This window comes from Gobio gobio, assembly GCF_949357685.1.
Source record: "Gobio gobio genome assembly, chromosome: 8".
Classification (NCBI taxonomy): domain Eukaryota; kingdom Metazoa; phylum Chordata; class Actinopteri; order Cypriniformes; family Gobionidae; genus Gobio; species Gobio gobio.
Genome location: NC_137114.1, coordinates 51,641,638 through 51,657,527, shown reverse-complemented (window position 1 = coordinate 51,657,527; position 15,890 = coordinate 51,641,638).

Sequence of the window (15,890 nt, the reverse complement as noted above, 5' to 3'; positions counted from 1 at the left end):
AAGCTAATTATGACTTAAATGATACACTCTAATAAATTGCACATACAAAAATGTTACAAAGAACGTTGGAGGATATTTAACAAATTATGACTCAAACTATGGATGAACAAACAAAAAGGCTTTTATTGTCACTCCAACACTTAATCAAGAAAATTAAGACTTGAAGGATCAACTGCAATAAATTGTTCATACACAAATGCTAGAAAGAATGTTCAAGGATATTTACCAAATATTAACTCCATAAACTGTGCAAAAACTCTGTAAAGACACTTAAGCAAATTATGACCCATAAACTGGATTAACTATACCCTCTACAAACAAAAGTGCTATTATGGATACACTTACCACTACAAAATTAAAATATATAAGTTCTTGTAGCTCTATCCCTATATCTTAAATAATAAAAGATGAACAGTTGTTTCTGGCATTTCTATTCACCTTCAAAATTGACGCAGCATTAAAATTTGGCTCGTCTGGATTTCCTTATTGTCAGTGAAATGCGTAGTAATATGTAGATAACTAGCTAGCTAGTGATAGCTTAGTGACAGCAATAAAACGTCCAATGCCGTCCAATATTAGTTGATAATATCGATAATACGAAGTAAATTTATTTCGTTTTACACCTTTATGGCTGAGATGAGAAGACTTACCTCTATACTGGGCTTTCTTTTGATCGTCTGCCTTTCTCTTTTTCCGTCCCTGTGCACTCGAGGGTTTAGACCGCTTCATTTTTTGAAGAACGCGCCAGTGATGAGCACATGCCTGACCAACCGCCTGAACTCGACAATACTCACTATCAATTCAATCTAATAATCAGGTTAAGTAATTAAACGTGCGGCTGAGGGGGCGCCCAAGGATGATCATGTTTAATAAACAGTATGTTTTATTTCGCTTGTTTTAATTCTATGCTTAATGGGAAGTAAGTTTAAGGGCGCCACAAGAGGGCGCCTGGCTGCGCCCCCAACACATTTGTCGCCCTAGGCAACCGCCTAGCTCGCCTATAGCAAACGCCGGCCCTGCTTGTAGGCACTGCCGTTAAGACTGCACCATTGTACAGTTGGCTCCAGAAGGAATTGGAGGCCTCCAGGATGGGTCACCCAGCCAGGCTGGGATGGATTGTAGGACCAGCTGGCTGTGAGTAGCCAGCTGGGGCAGTCTTGGCAGTAGACTCCAGGTCAGGTAGTAGGCCTCAGAGACAGGCCTCCTTGCGAGTCCCGACGGTTGGGGAGTTTGGCAATTTTATTAGCTGCAACCTGGAAAATAGGTAGTCAGCCTTGGTAGGCCTCTGCACTGTTCGGCCCCATGTGTATTGCGGTATATACTGCTCCCCAACGACGTCGGCTTCAAGTAGCAGAATTTCCCAACTAATAACCCTAGTTAGCAGTTGGATGTTAATTTTTGTCAGCCAGCAGAGAAGCTACTGTCAGCCCAAGGTTATAACAGCCAGTTTTTCACTCCTGCCACCAGGAAGCCGTCCCTGCAGGCCTGCTGTGAGGTGGTAGGCCCCATTGGGCCTCCCTGAAGGCAGGCTCCCATTCGCCAGTCGCTGTGTCAGCTAGCATGGGCTGCTAAGCTGTTGATGGGTGGTAGGCCGCACCAGGCCTCCCTGAAGACTCGGCATGAGGTAGCAGAACTCACCAGGCCTCCCTTGAGGGCGCAGGCTTGGGCTCAGTCACTTGGTGGGTTGTGATGAACCGTTGGCAGGTAGTAGGCCTCACCAGGCCTCCCTGAAGGAGGGCTCCTGTTTGCCAGTCGCCGTGCCAGCTGGCACACAAACTGCTATGCTGCTGCTAGGTAGTAGGCCGCTCTAGGCCTCCCTGAAAGACTGGTCGTAAGGTAGCAGGCCCTGCCGGGCCTCCCTGAAGGAGGGCTCCTGTTTGCCAGTCGCCGTGCCAGCCAGCACACAAACTGCTAGGCTGCTGCTAGGTAGTAGGCCGCTCTAGGCCTCCCTGAAAGACTGGTCGTAAGGTAGTAGGCCCCGCCGGGCCTCCCTGAAGGAGGGCTCCTGTTTGCCAGTCGCCGTGCCAGCCAGCACACAAACTGCTAGGCTGCTGCTAGGTAGTAGGCCGCACTAGGCCTCCTTGGAGACTGGTCGTAAGGTAGTAGGCCCCGCCGGGCCTCCCTTAAGGAGGGCTCCTGTTTTCCAGTCGCCGTGCCAGCTAGCACACAAATTGCAAGGCTGCTGCTGGGTAGTAGGCCGCACTAGGCCTCCCGGTAGACTGATTGTAAGGCTGGGCCTCTCTGAAGGCCCGTTATCAAGTTGTAGGCCTTACTAGGCCTATCCAACTCTTAGCATAAGGTAGTAGGCCTCACCAGGCCTCCCTGAGGGCATGTTTCTGGGCTCCTGGACCATCAAAATGAGAAACAGTTAGCACGAGTCACCTGCAGGTGGCAGGCTGGGCCTCCCTGCAGGCCCGCTATCAGGTAGTAGGCCTCTACAGGCCTCCCTAAAAAGCCTGTTATCGGGTGGTAGGCCTCCCCAAGGGTGAGTTCCCGAGTCAGAGGTGCTCGGGCAGCTGGCTTAGTTTGCTACCAGACGGTAGGCCTAAGCACTAAACCTCCCCTAAGGCTCGTTAAACAGGCCCTAAGGGCTTGCTATCAGGTAGTAGGCCTCACAGGGCCTCCCTGAGGATGAGTTCCTGAGTCAGACGCTCAGGCAGTTAGCAAAGCTTGCTATCAGGTAGTAGGCCTCCATTAGGCCTCCTTGAGAAAACAAGTTCCCGTTTTTCAGCTACTTTGACAGTCGGCTTCAACTGCGATCAGGTAGTAGGCCTCACCAGGCCTCCCTCTAAGCGAGTTCCTGAGCCTGATTTCTCAGGCTTCTCTGGCATATATTCCTATTATGCAATGGGCCTCACTAGGCCTCCCTAACGGGTCTTTGGTTCTCAGTACGAGGACTGCTAACTGGCGTAAAGCTGACAGCCAGTGGTGACTTGCTATCAGTGCTCTGGCCCTTAGCCGGCAGCATCTGGTAAGGTCTTACCCTGGCGCGACTGGTGTCGCTTCTGTTACTTGGTTCCCAAGGAGGGGATTTCAGCCTGCAACCTGGTTTACCTACCGGGCAGCCCCCTTCAAGCTCCCCTCCATTCGGAGGGTCGTATGTGAGCCGAAGCTGCCTGGGCCTGATCGGGTGGTCGTAGGCCCCTAGGGTGGCCTCCCAATTAGATCAGTTCTTAGGCCAGTCTGGCCTCCTGAGTGTTTCTATCTGATAATAGCACAGTAGATCCTAGGATCGAGCAGATTAACTCCCCTCGCTGGCAAGGGTAGAAAGCGCTATGCTGAGTACTGCACTCCAGGATTCCCGTCTCTGAGATCCGGTCTGAGGAGGACATTGCCATTCTGCAGTCCCTTGGACTGGATGCCTCTCCAAGAGGCGAGTACCCAGAGGCTCTGTTATCGAACAGACAGGGATGGCCCGGCTGAAGCGCCCGTTAGAAAAAGGGGCACCAAGCTAGGCCTCCTTGGTGGCAGTAGTGGCTGGCTGGGGCGCCCTAGGGCCCCCTAGCCACATTCCCTTAAAGGAGCCCCCTTCTTTCGAATGGGTTGGATCCAGGCCTTTGAGCGGCCTGGGTGGAACTTCTCTAAGTGTTCGAAGCTTCCTACTCAGGCTTATAGCTTGGGCTATGACCGAAGGGAATGCTGTCACTGACAGCCTCTGTGACCAGAAGGGGGGTGGTTCAGGCATTTCAGTTGAATTTGCTTGTTCTGACAGTTGTCACTGCCAGTGGGCATGCACTCCCCTCGGCATGGCTGCGTTGGTATTTCGTTCCCCGTAGCGTCAAGCTGACGCAGCGCGAGTTCCCTTTCGAAAGGCAACGTCTCCAGTTACGTATGTAACCTAGGTTCCCTGAGAACAGGGAACGAGACGCTGCGTCGCTTTGCCATGCCTCAGGGTTTGCCTGCCAAACAGTCCTTGAAGACGAAGGGCGGGGTCATGTTGGCAGAGGTGCCCTTTTATACTTCCTGGTCGCATCTGGATGACGTTATCGGCTGTCGCCGGTCAGTAGGACTGATGTGATTCGATTGTAGCTCAGACACCTGTCACGCCGAGGGCGTTCCCCGTAGCGTCAAGCTGACGCAGCGTCTCGTTCCCTGTTCTCAGGGAACCTAGGTTACATACGTAACCGGAGACGATCTCTGTAATTGCAAACAAAGGTTTCTGTACCAAATATTAAGTTCTGCTTTTCCAATGTATCAAATACTTATGTCATGCAATAAAATGCAAATTAATAACTTAAAAATCATACAACGTGATTTTCTGGATTTTTTATTCTGTCACTCACAGTTAAAGAGTATCTATGATACAAATTACAGACTTCTACATGCTTTGTAAGTGGGAAAACCTGCAAAATTGGTTCTCCCCACTGTATATGAGTGCCCACAGCCTAAACACAGACACCACTCTTCTGCATAATGGTACAACAAAATTACAGAAGCTCTAAATGTCCAACATAACTGAACATTTAACACTAACATAAACTAACAACATCTTTCCCTTTACTGAAAAACACATAAAATAACACTTTAATTCCTTTAATGTACTCTCCTAATGCAGTCCCTTGCAGAGCATGCTGGGAACTACAGATCCACTGCCCAGTTTGTTCATTTCACTCAGCAATGTTAAGTTGACCGAACAAACACTTGTTAAGTAAAGCTGACAATACTCATTTTTAGTAGAAACAACTCAGTAAATTGAAGTTCATGTAGTTACATGAGTTTTTTAAGTAATGTGAACAAGGAGGATTTGAGAGCAACTAACAACAGTGACAGTTCATTTTTTTGAGTGCATGATTTCATGTGACATGACTTGTTTTCTGTTGTTAAATCAGGGTTCACTTGAATCTTCACATGTATCCTCCTTGAACTCATTTTATTTCAGACCCGATGGAAGTGAAAGAGCAAAGACAAGAACTGAAGGGACATTTCAAAGGTGATGATCCTATAGTTTGTTTCAGCCTGTCGACACCAATAAAATGTGCTTAATGTGCCAATTTACAGCAGATCTCAGACATCACCATAATGAATGAGGTGAAAACAGGGAACTTTTGGCTTTTCAGCAGCCCAGTTAAACATTATGGCCTGTACTTTTTAAATGCAGATTGGATCAAAGCACAGTGATCACAGTTCACACCTGCAGTGAAGCCCCTCCCACAACAATTCACCAATAAATACTGGGAACATCCACATCATCCTACATGAGAAGGAGAAACTCCAGGTGTAGCAGCTGAAATCTGTGTGACTGTTAAAGATGGAGTTTATTAAAGAGGAGATTGAAGACATGAGTGATCCAGGACCATCCAGAATAAAACATGAAGATACTGAAGAACAAACAGGTTGGTGTCCATTCTTGATTCTTCATTGTTGACTGCTTTGGAGGATGTGAATTAATGTGCAGTATATGGATGATAAATGATAGAGATACATGCATCTACAGGATCATAAGCAGTTGTCAAACATATTTGAACTATATTGAAAGTAAATGATATAGAACAAAAATACCACATGAAAGATCTGATACCTGATCTCTGATGTGTAATGGCAAAAATTAATTCATTGACATCACTAATAAGAGACAAACCATAATCCAATTGTCTTTATAAAGATTTATTTTTCTTGCAAGAAAGAGCCATGGTCAGTGCAGCCATTCGAGGCTGCCTTGAGTGTGAACTGGAGACACAAAGAAGCCACAAGCTTCTTAATGCCCCAATGTCCAAACACTTCTCAGTAGTTTTCCATTTCCACACAGGGTAAAGGCAAGAAACACAATACACAAATGGTCCCTCTTTGTCTTAGGAACTAATTTAAATTATGCAACACCTTTGGTTCAGGAAGGCTCTCAATCTAGATGTCCCGCTGCTACCCCCTGGGTTTCCACAGACACCTGTGTCAAAGGTGTTTTGCATGGCTGAAACAGATGTTGATTTCTGTGTGAACTCAAACATAAATCTTATTCTGTGATTAATTTTTTCCCCAACAGTTGCTTTCTGCTATTAAATCGGGGTTCACTTGAACTGATTCTAACTTGATGTGTATTTTAGACCAGGTGGAAATAAAACAGCAAAGACAAGAACTGAATGAAGAGGAGGAGGAACATCACAACTTTAAAACTCAAAGAAGAAAAGCCAAAAAGCTGCACACCTGCACTCAGTGTGGAAAGAGTTTCACGCAAAATGGAAACCTTAACAAACACATGAGAATTCACACTGGAGAGAAACCGTTTACATGCACTCCGTGTGGAAAGAGTTTCACAGAAAAAGGAGACCTTAAAAAACACATGAGAATTCACACTGGAGAGAAACCGTTTACATGCACTCCGTGTGGAAAGAGTTTCACGCAAAAAGGAAGCCTTAAAAAACACAAGATGATTCACTCTGGAGAGAAACCATTTAACTGTGATCAGTGTGGAAAAGATTTTATTTCGTCATCAAATCTAAAACAACACCTGACAGTTCATTCAGATGAGAAGCCTCATGTGTGTTCTCTCTGTGGAAAGAGTTTTTCAAGACTGGATAATTTTCAACTGCACCAGAAAACACATAATGAAGTGAGAGATTATATGTGCTTTGACTGTGGGAAGAGCTTTACTAGAGCTGACCATCTGAAACAGCACCAAATAACTCATACTGGAGAAAAACCTTACAAGTGCTCATATTGTGACATGAGTTTCACTCATTCTGGAAACCTGAAATCACATGAGCGAGTTCATACTGGAGAGAAGCCGTACCGCTGTACTCAGTGTGAGAAGAGTTTCAGCCAATCAAGTAATCTAGCGACTCATATTAAAAAGTGTTGTTCTGTGTCACAGTGAGCAAATGTTTTCTTCAGATCCAAAACATTCAAGTAAATCTGACGTTTACAAATACACTAGTGTTGCTGTGAAATGCCACAGGATTGGTGCTTTATTGAATTATTTGTGTGAAAATCATTGAATATTGTTTGATTTGAATTTGATTGACTGGAAGAGACTGGAAACCAATTGATTTAATTTTTAATTCATTTTATCATATTTTAGATACCTGGATTTTTTGTTTTAGTCGACTCAAATCTAATTAGTTTAGTTAAATTGTAATGCATTAATTGAGCATTTAAGCGTTACATAACCGACTGTTACTTGAATACATGTCAAAACTGTCATTTTGAAATCTTTGTGTTTTTGACATTAAAAATAAAGAGAACTCAATTCACTTTTTTTGTTTGTTTTTTAAATGCATCTATATAGTTTTTTATAATTTTGTATTTCTGTTTTAGTTAGTATTGTATATCAAGTTGAAGTTTTTCTTTATTTTTATTTCAGTTAACATTTATTTTATTTCAAGTAATTAATAATTTTAATGGTTTTAGTGAACTATTATAACCCTGATACTTTATTGAATAATATGCGTCAAACATGGGCGTAGATTACGCGGGGGACGGGGGGGACATGTCCCCCACACTTTTAATAAAACGTACATTCGTCCCCCGCACTTTTACCGGGTCGCACCGGTCCTAGTCGACCCGCTCCGTGTGGGATTCGAACCGGCGTCTAGTCGCACCGCTCTTACTGGCCCACGTCTGTTACAAAAGCAAGTTCGTTTACGTAGAAGCCAACGTAAATAAATCTAGATTTAAAATCAAAGACACAAAATAATCTATATATGACCTGTCATTTTATTCGTATCCAAAAATGAGGCGATCTGAACTCTATTGAGTGCTAACACTCTCGTGCAACACTCCAATTCATACTCGAAGCCATAGGGCGCGCTCTCAAAGAAAAAACAAAACTGATTCGTAGAAGTAAAACCCTGTCCCGTTCCAAAGGCATTCAGCGCTGTAGCAGCAGCGGAATAAAAATAATCGCTATGACTGATGAAACGTGACAACAAACACAATTGCGACAATATATGGTTTGTGTTTTTCCAGCCATCTCAAGGTATTTATTGACAATAAAGAATATGAATAATGCAGTGCTAACTGACAGCCTTTTTAATGTTTAGTATCTTCTGCTTGCCAAGGCTGCATTTATTCAATAAAAAATACAGTTAAACATTAATATTGCGAAATATATTCACATATATATTCACAGATGTTTTAATTTGTAATTATATAGCCTAGTAAAGTGTAATTTATTCCTGTGATCAAAGTTGAATTTTCAGCATCATTACTCCAGTCTTCAGTATCACATGATCCTTCTGAAATCATTCTAATATGATCATTTGATGAAAAGGAAACATTTATGATTATAATCATTGTTGAAAACAGCTGTGGAAACCATGATGCATTTTATTTTTCAGGATTTTTTAATGAATAGAAAGTTAAATGAACAGAATTTATTTGCATTGAATAAAGCATGTATAAATCTTTTGTTGTATTATAAATGCAACTTGATCAATTTAATGCATGTTTGATGAATAAAAGTATTAATTTCTCTCTTTTTTTTATCTTACCACAAATGTTTGAATAGTTTCATGATTTCCACAACTAACCCTAACCCCAGAACTACACGGCAGGACCTGGTCAATGACCTGAAGAGAGCTGGGACCACAGTCTCAAAGAAAACCATTAGTAACACTATACGCCGTCATGGATTAAAATCCTCAACCCCAAGAACATCATCCCAACCGTGAAGCATGGAGGTGGAAACATCATTATTTGGGGATGCTTTTCTGCAAAGGGGACAGGACGACTAAACCGTATTGAGGGGAGGATGGATGGGGACATGTATCAAGAGATCTTGGCCAACAACCTCCTTCCCTCAGTAAGAGCATTGAAGATGGGTCGTGGCTGGGTCTTCCAGCATGACAAAGACCCGAAACACCCAGCCAGGGAAACTAAGGAGTGGCTCCGTAAAGAAGCATCTCAAGCTCCTGGAGTGGCCTAGCCAGTCTCCAAACCTGAACCCAATAGAAAATCTTTGGAGGGTAAATCTGGAGACGGTCTGTTTGGAGGAGTGGGCCAAAATCCCTGCTGTAGTGTGTGCAAACCTGGTCAAGAACTACAGGAAACGCATGTTCCCTTTCGAAAGGGAAAGGGAACAGTCCTACTGACCGGCGACAGCCGATGACGTCATCCAGATGCGCAAGGAAGTATAAAAGGGCGCCTCTGCCAACATGACACCGCTTCTTCGTCTTCAGTGACTGTTCTGTCTGGTGTTACAAGAAAGAATTGCATAAGTAGGATGAAGTGCTCACAGAAAACCCGACACTTTAGAAAGTGCGCGGATCCGTGCCCCAGGTATCTGACGCCTGAGGACACGCACAATCTCTGTGTGTACTGCCTGGGGGAAGAGCATGCACGGGAGGTTCTCGAGGGAGCCTTTTGCGCGAACTGCGAGCGTTTCCCCATCCGAACGCTCCGCTCTCGCCTGGCCCTCTTCTCGAGGGAAGAGGGGCCAGCTTCTGGGGACGGTCCCGCTCACACCGAGGCTGAGCGGCGACGGAAGTCCTGGGGTTCCCAGACGGACTTGGCTCGTCGTCTGGAGGAGGTTGTAATCCTCACAGACGACCAGCCAGGTCGCGAGGGGCGGCTGATGGGGGAGGAGTCGGATCTTTCCTCCTCGTCAGCTGATGCTCTTCCATTCGAGCAGAGGATGGCTGGGCAGGGTGGTGATGAATCGGTTGGGGCCGAGCCCTCTCAGCCATCTTGCCCCGTGTACGCAGAGTTGATGGAGGTTATGGAGCGCGCCACCAACAGGCTGGAGTTACGCTGGCAGCGCGCTAGGAGAGAACCCGAGCATCCCGCTCGCTTGGATGATCGCTTTCTCTCCGGCCATAACCCTTCACCTCTGGGGAGCCTTCCATTCCTCCCCGATCTGCCCGACCAGATCTCGGGGGCATGGAGGAACCCATACTCGGCCCGGATAATTCGGCATCAGCGTGGAAACTTCGCTGATGTTGAAGGATCGGCCGAGTTTGGGTATGTGCGATTGACGAGACGTTTGCGAACTATCTCGCGTCAGTGAGACCATCGACACTGAGAACTCCCACCCTGCCGTCTAAAGCGCTGAAAAACACCTCGCGCTTGAACGGCAGGGCGTACACGTCAGCAGGTCAGGCCGCTGCAGCACTACAGACTACCGCGGTGCTGCAGGCATACCAGGCCGACTTGCTGAAGGATCTCGATCAGGGGGAGGGCTTACCCCCTGACGCGATGGCTGAGCTCCGCCTCACCACAGATCTGGCTCTCCGTGCTTCCAAGCAGACAGCAGTCGCCAGGTAGCTACAGAGAGACATCTGTGGCTGAACCTTGCGGACATCGGGGCGAAAGAGAAAGCCTTTCTCCTCGATGCCCCGGTTTCACCCTCTGAGCTCTTTGGCACCTCCGTCGAGGCGGTGGTGGGAAGGTTCAGGGAGGCGAGGGCGCACTCAGCGGCATTCAGATCATGCATTCCGCTGAGATCCGGGGCCGCGCCCAGGCAGGCGGGAGGCCCTGGTCCATCGCGGACCGAGGGTCAGCGACAGGACCAGCGAGCCAGTGTCGCCTCTCGTGCGCCCCCTCAGTGGCGGAGTAGGGCGCAGAAGAGGCGGGACTCCCGCACTAGGAATAGGAAGGACGCCGGGCAAGGCCGGTTCCAGCGAAGAAGACCACGCTGGGACAAGTCTCCTCCCCCAAGGGCGCGTTGAGTAAGGAGGGCGTCCTTCTCCTAGTTTTTTCTCCCCAGTCGCTTTAACACCAGGCTGGGCGGGCCCATGATGAGCAGAGAAAGAGCTATGTCAGACTCTGACGGCCTGCCTGGCCTGGTTGGTGAGTGCGCCCCCTCAGCCCCGTGGTAGTAGTACACCTAAGCATTCATGTGGGAATAAAGCTTGTGGGTGGATATCATGGCGTGCCGCAGGCGAGCGGGTAAGTCCCCTATAAGGGAAATTATTACATATTTTCTGTAAGCTTACGCTCCCTGTTGAGGGCTTCGGGGATCGCGGGATACAAGTTTTAAAAGGGCCTGTAGTTCCCCTGTTGGGTCAGCTAGAACGATAAAATGTTATTTTAACAAAAACCAGTTGCTTAAGCCCTGTACAAATAAGCCAGTATTGCTAGTGGAAGCCAGCGAACACTATATATGGTACATGCGATGAGAGCTGTACAGCCCTTTTTATTCTCAAGCCTAAAAGGCAATAAAGATGCGTTAGAATTAGCGCTGGGAATACCGCTCATTTCCTGCGGGTGTGTAGTGGTTATATATATATATATATATATAAAAAATTAAAAAAGGGGGTTTTTGTGTTAAGAGAAGGCTAGGCATTTTTCCTCCTAGTATTAAGCTGCTAACTGGTAGCCGCCTCAGGGTAAGGCGGTCTGTATCTTCTCTCAGTGTAAATTTCTGGAGAATTCAGGATCAGACCATGCTAGAACTACAGTTAGATCTAGAGCCAGATCTATTTAATGACTGGCACTTCTACCCGAGTGCCCCTTTTCGCATGGTGCAATAGTAGAGGCCCTTTTTGGACCTCGGGTACAGATCTAGATTGGCCTAGGCTTTCTAGGGATTACGGAGGTGCACGCTAAGAAGCTTTTGCACTCCGGGTAGCTGTTCCAAATTTTTGAATCTAGCTTTATTATTGTCCCTAATGTCCTCTTATGTAGAGTAGTCCGGCCAAGGCCCGCCCCCTTACCTGCGTTCTGGTTTTTTTTATTAGTAATGCAGGTTGGTGCTGTGCAGAATTGATAGCGACTTAGTCAGTAGTCGTGGGGCAGGGTTGAGGCATTTTTCATGCAGATACGAAAATTCTGTATGCATAGCTCAGCCCGGCCTTCCAGAGCTAGTTTCTAGAAGCCGCCAGTTTTTTTTGGCAGGCGCTGGACCTTCCTGTATATGCCCTGGCCAGTTGATAGTACTCCCCTGACAAGGCAGGGTAGATTTGAGTACCTCCATCCTAGCTCTGTATCATTCTGCCTCACCCATGGCTTGGGTCGAGCAGCACTTCGCAACCTTTTTTGGTTTATGTAGGTTTGGTCGTGAGCTCCCTTGTAGCCAGAGCATTGCTATGGCTTACGCCCTCGCACGGTATGGTAGGCCACTATTTAAGCTAGGACCTTCATGAGGTGGGTGGCGTATGTGGTACTCCCCCCGCTTAGGGGGTACAGGGCGTTTGGTTTGCCGAGTACCCTGCTAGGGACAATGTGATTAGGTTCCAGTGCTTGTAGGCACTGCCGTTAAGACTGCACCATTGTACAGTTGGTTCCAGAAGGAATTGGAGGCCTCCAGGATGGGTCACCCAGCTAGGCTGGGATGGATTGTAGGACCAGCTGGCTGTGAGTAGCCAGCTGGGGCAGTCTTGGCAGTAGACTCCAGGTCAGGTAGTAGGCCTCAGAGACAGGCCTCCTTGCGAGTCCCGACGGTTGGGGAGTTTGGCAATTTTATTAGCTGCAACCTGGAAAATAGGTAGTCAGCCTTGGTAGGCCTCTGCAATGTTCGGCCCCATGTGTATTGCGGTATATACTGCTCCCCAACGACGTCGGCTTCAAGTAGCAGAATTTCCCAACTAATAACCCTAGTTAGCAGTTGGATGTTAATTTTTGTCAGCCAGCAGAGAAGCTACTGTCAGCCCAAGGTTATAACAGCCAGTTTTTCACTCCTGCCACCAGGAAGCCGTCCCTGCAGGCCTGCTGTGAGGTGGTAGGCCCCATTGGGCCTCCCTGAAGGCAGGCTCCCGTTCGCCAGTCCAGTACTGATTGTAAGGCTGGGCCTCTCTGAAGGCCCGTTATCAAGTTGTAGGCCTTACTAGGCCTATCCAACTCTTAGCATAAGGTAGTAGGCCTCACCAGGCCTCCCTGAGGACATGTTTCTGGGCTCCTGGACCATCAAAATGAGAAACAGTTAGCACGAGTCGCCTGCAGGTAGCAGGCTGGGCCTCCCTGCAGGGCCGCTATCAGGTAGTAGGCCTCACTAGGCCTTCCTTGAGGGCGAGTTCCTGAGTGAGGATGCTCGGGTAACTAGCAATGCTTGCTGTCAGATAGTAGGCCTCTACAGGCCTCCCTAAAAAGCCTGTTATCGGGTGGTAGGCCTCAACAGGCCTCCCCAAGTGTGAGTTCCCGAGTCAGAGGTGCTCGGGCAGCTGGCTTAGTTTGCTACCAGACGGTAGGCCTAAGCACTAAACCTCCCCTAAGGCTTGTTAAACAGGCCCTAAGGGCTTGCTATCAGGTAGTAGGCCTCACAGGGCCTCCCTGAGGATGAGTTCCTGAGTCAGACGCTCAGGCAGTTAGCAAAGCTTGCTATCAGGTAGTAGGCCTCACAAGGCCTCTCTGATGGTTACTTCCCGAGTCAGGATGCTCGGTTAACTGTTGTAGCTTGACTATCAGGTAGTAGGCCTCCATTAGGCCTCCTTGAGAAAACAAGTTCCCGTTTTTCAGCTACTTTGACAGTCGGCTTCAACTGCAATCAGGTAGTAGGCCTCACCAGGCCTCCCTCTAAGCGAGTTCCTGAGCCTGATTTCTCAGGCTTCTCTGGAATATATTCCTATTATACAATGGGCCTCACTAGGCCTCCCTAACGGGTCTTTGGTTCTCAGTACGAGGACTGCTAACTGGCGTAACGCTGACAGCCAGTGGTGACTTGCTATCAGTGATCTGGGGCCTCATTTATAAACGTTGCGTACGCACAAAAGAAGGCGTACGCCACTCTCTACGCAATAATTGGTATTTATAAAAAGCAAACTTGACGGGAAAATGTGCGGTCCTTCACGCAAGCTCTGACCCAGGCGTACGCACAAAAACGGGTGAAATGAGAAATGGCGACACCGTCGGCAGATGGAGGAAACAAATGAAAGTGTGTGAAACTGCAGACCGTTGGGTAAAAGAAATGGCAATACTGCCTCTCATAAATAACTTGAAGACTTCACAAAGCAAGTATTACAATTAACAGCTGTAGCGTCTGGAGTGTCTCTCAACTAGGATCAAAGTGATCAGAGATGCTTTCCTCCAAACAGCTCTGCATATAAATTAAATTTCTGCCCCACTGGCTCCGGCGAGTCTGGGTCAAATTGCGCCTCCGACTGTTTAATGACCAGCTAGAAAATGACCAGAAGATACTAGCGATGGCCCTTTCTGAGCTTCAATCAGATTCTTATCAGCCAGGACAGTTCCCTCACCCTTCAGTCTGGAAGGCGGGGGGGGGGGGGGGGGGGGGCTCAAGCATTCCCCTCTATTTAGCCTTTAATTAAACTATCCCAGAAATTACATATATGACGATTTCTTAAGTGTATGCATGCTCCCTATATTTCTTATGCTTGCGTGATGTAAGAACTATCTTGAACGCTCCAAATTGCTCTGTATAGAAGATGCACTGCCTTCATGTCTGTAACCAAGGCATGTGTGATGTCTAAATGTTCCTTTTTCTGTGTCTTAGTCAATGGTACAAAGTATATGATTATGAGATGTACTGCTAGTCGGTTTTAGTCCTGTGGAGTGAAACTTTACTAGTTCTGGCTTCCAGCAAGAACATTCCATTGAGTAATAAAGTCCGAACAAAGAAACTCTCTCCCGCCTGAAATTCACACCAACGATTGGTCGCCGCCGGGAAAGTGGGCGTTGTTTAATGGACCTCAAAAGACAGTAACACCAGCATATCGGGGCTCAGTCAACTTGCAAGGACCCCGACGAGACAAATTTCCTTTTTCCTCCCATCTCATCAGCGCGGCTTGCGGGCTTCGACCTGCGAGCCGGCACGGTCCAGCCAAGCTGTTGTTTCCTTTGAAGATCGGCGTGCTCCGCGACGCAGTCAGTGGCGCGTTTCACCAGACCGAGGAACTTAGCTGGACGAGATGAACTTTCCCTTCCAAGACGCTCCCTTCCCAAACACCTTTAAAAGTCCCGCGGACCAACGAAGCTCCGGAAGAACCAAACGGAGAGAGCGCTTCAGCGCACGAACACTCTGAGAAACGACAACGCACACATCTTGCTTTACACAACACCAAGAAACCATGCAAGTATCAATTCTACCGAAATTTAGATGCGTTTTAAGATTGTACCCCTGTTTAAGGTGATATGGTTCTTGCTGGCTCCAGTGGTTATGTCTGGGAAGGTGTCGGATCGGACACGATCAAACCCTTCTTCCTTTCCCTTCTCCTCTTCCCTCCTCCTCATCCTTTCCCTTCTCCTCTTTCCACTATTCTGTAAATACATGTATTCTTTATATAGTCATATGTAATCGTAGTATTAATCTTTATTAAAACCATGATATCCACGTTTTGATTGTCATTGTTTTGCTCACAGAACACGAGTCCCTTTAATGTCAGATCTAAGCTACGAGCTCTTATAAGCATCGTTGAATGCTTTAATTAATACCATAACTCGGAAAGTTTGTCCTTTGTGGCCAGAGGGATAAACTTCCCGAAAATTGGGTAGGAAGAATGGACCTAGTGAGTGGATAAAGAATTACAGCTCGTTCTTTAAACGGAACGGAGAGGAATTTTGAATCAACTCCCAAGAGGTTATTCTGTGATTATTTAATATAGATTTGTCTGTAGTTAATTGCAATAAATTGTTGTTAACCATATATATATATATATTATATATTGAATGAATACCGAGGTTAGGTATTCCCCTTTTGGGTGATTTTGGAGATTTGTGATTAGATTATAACCCGTTATGATTGATCATAAATCCCAAAATATTAATACCCACAATATTAATTGAATATATTAATATATTAATATATTAATATAATATATTATATTATTGAATTCAATATATTGAGCTAATTTTTAATTTAAATATATATGTAACCCTAAGACACTACACAGCCGACACGAACACCCGTTTGATCGATCTGCAGTATAAAACAAACAAAATCAAACGAAAATTACAACAGAAATGCAAAAAAAAAAAAAATGAAATATGTTCTGCAACAATTTTGGCATGTTATGCAATTCATCCTCATAAATAATATGGTAAACAGAACGAAATAATGTACAAAACTG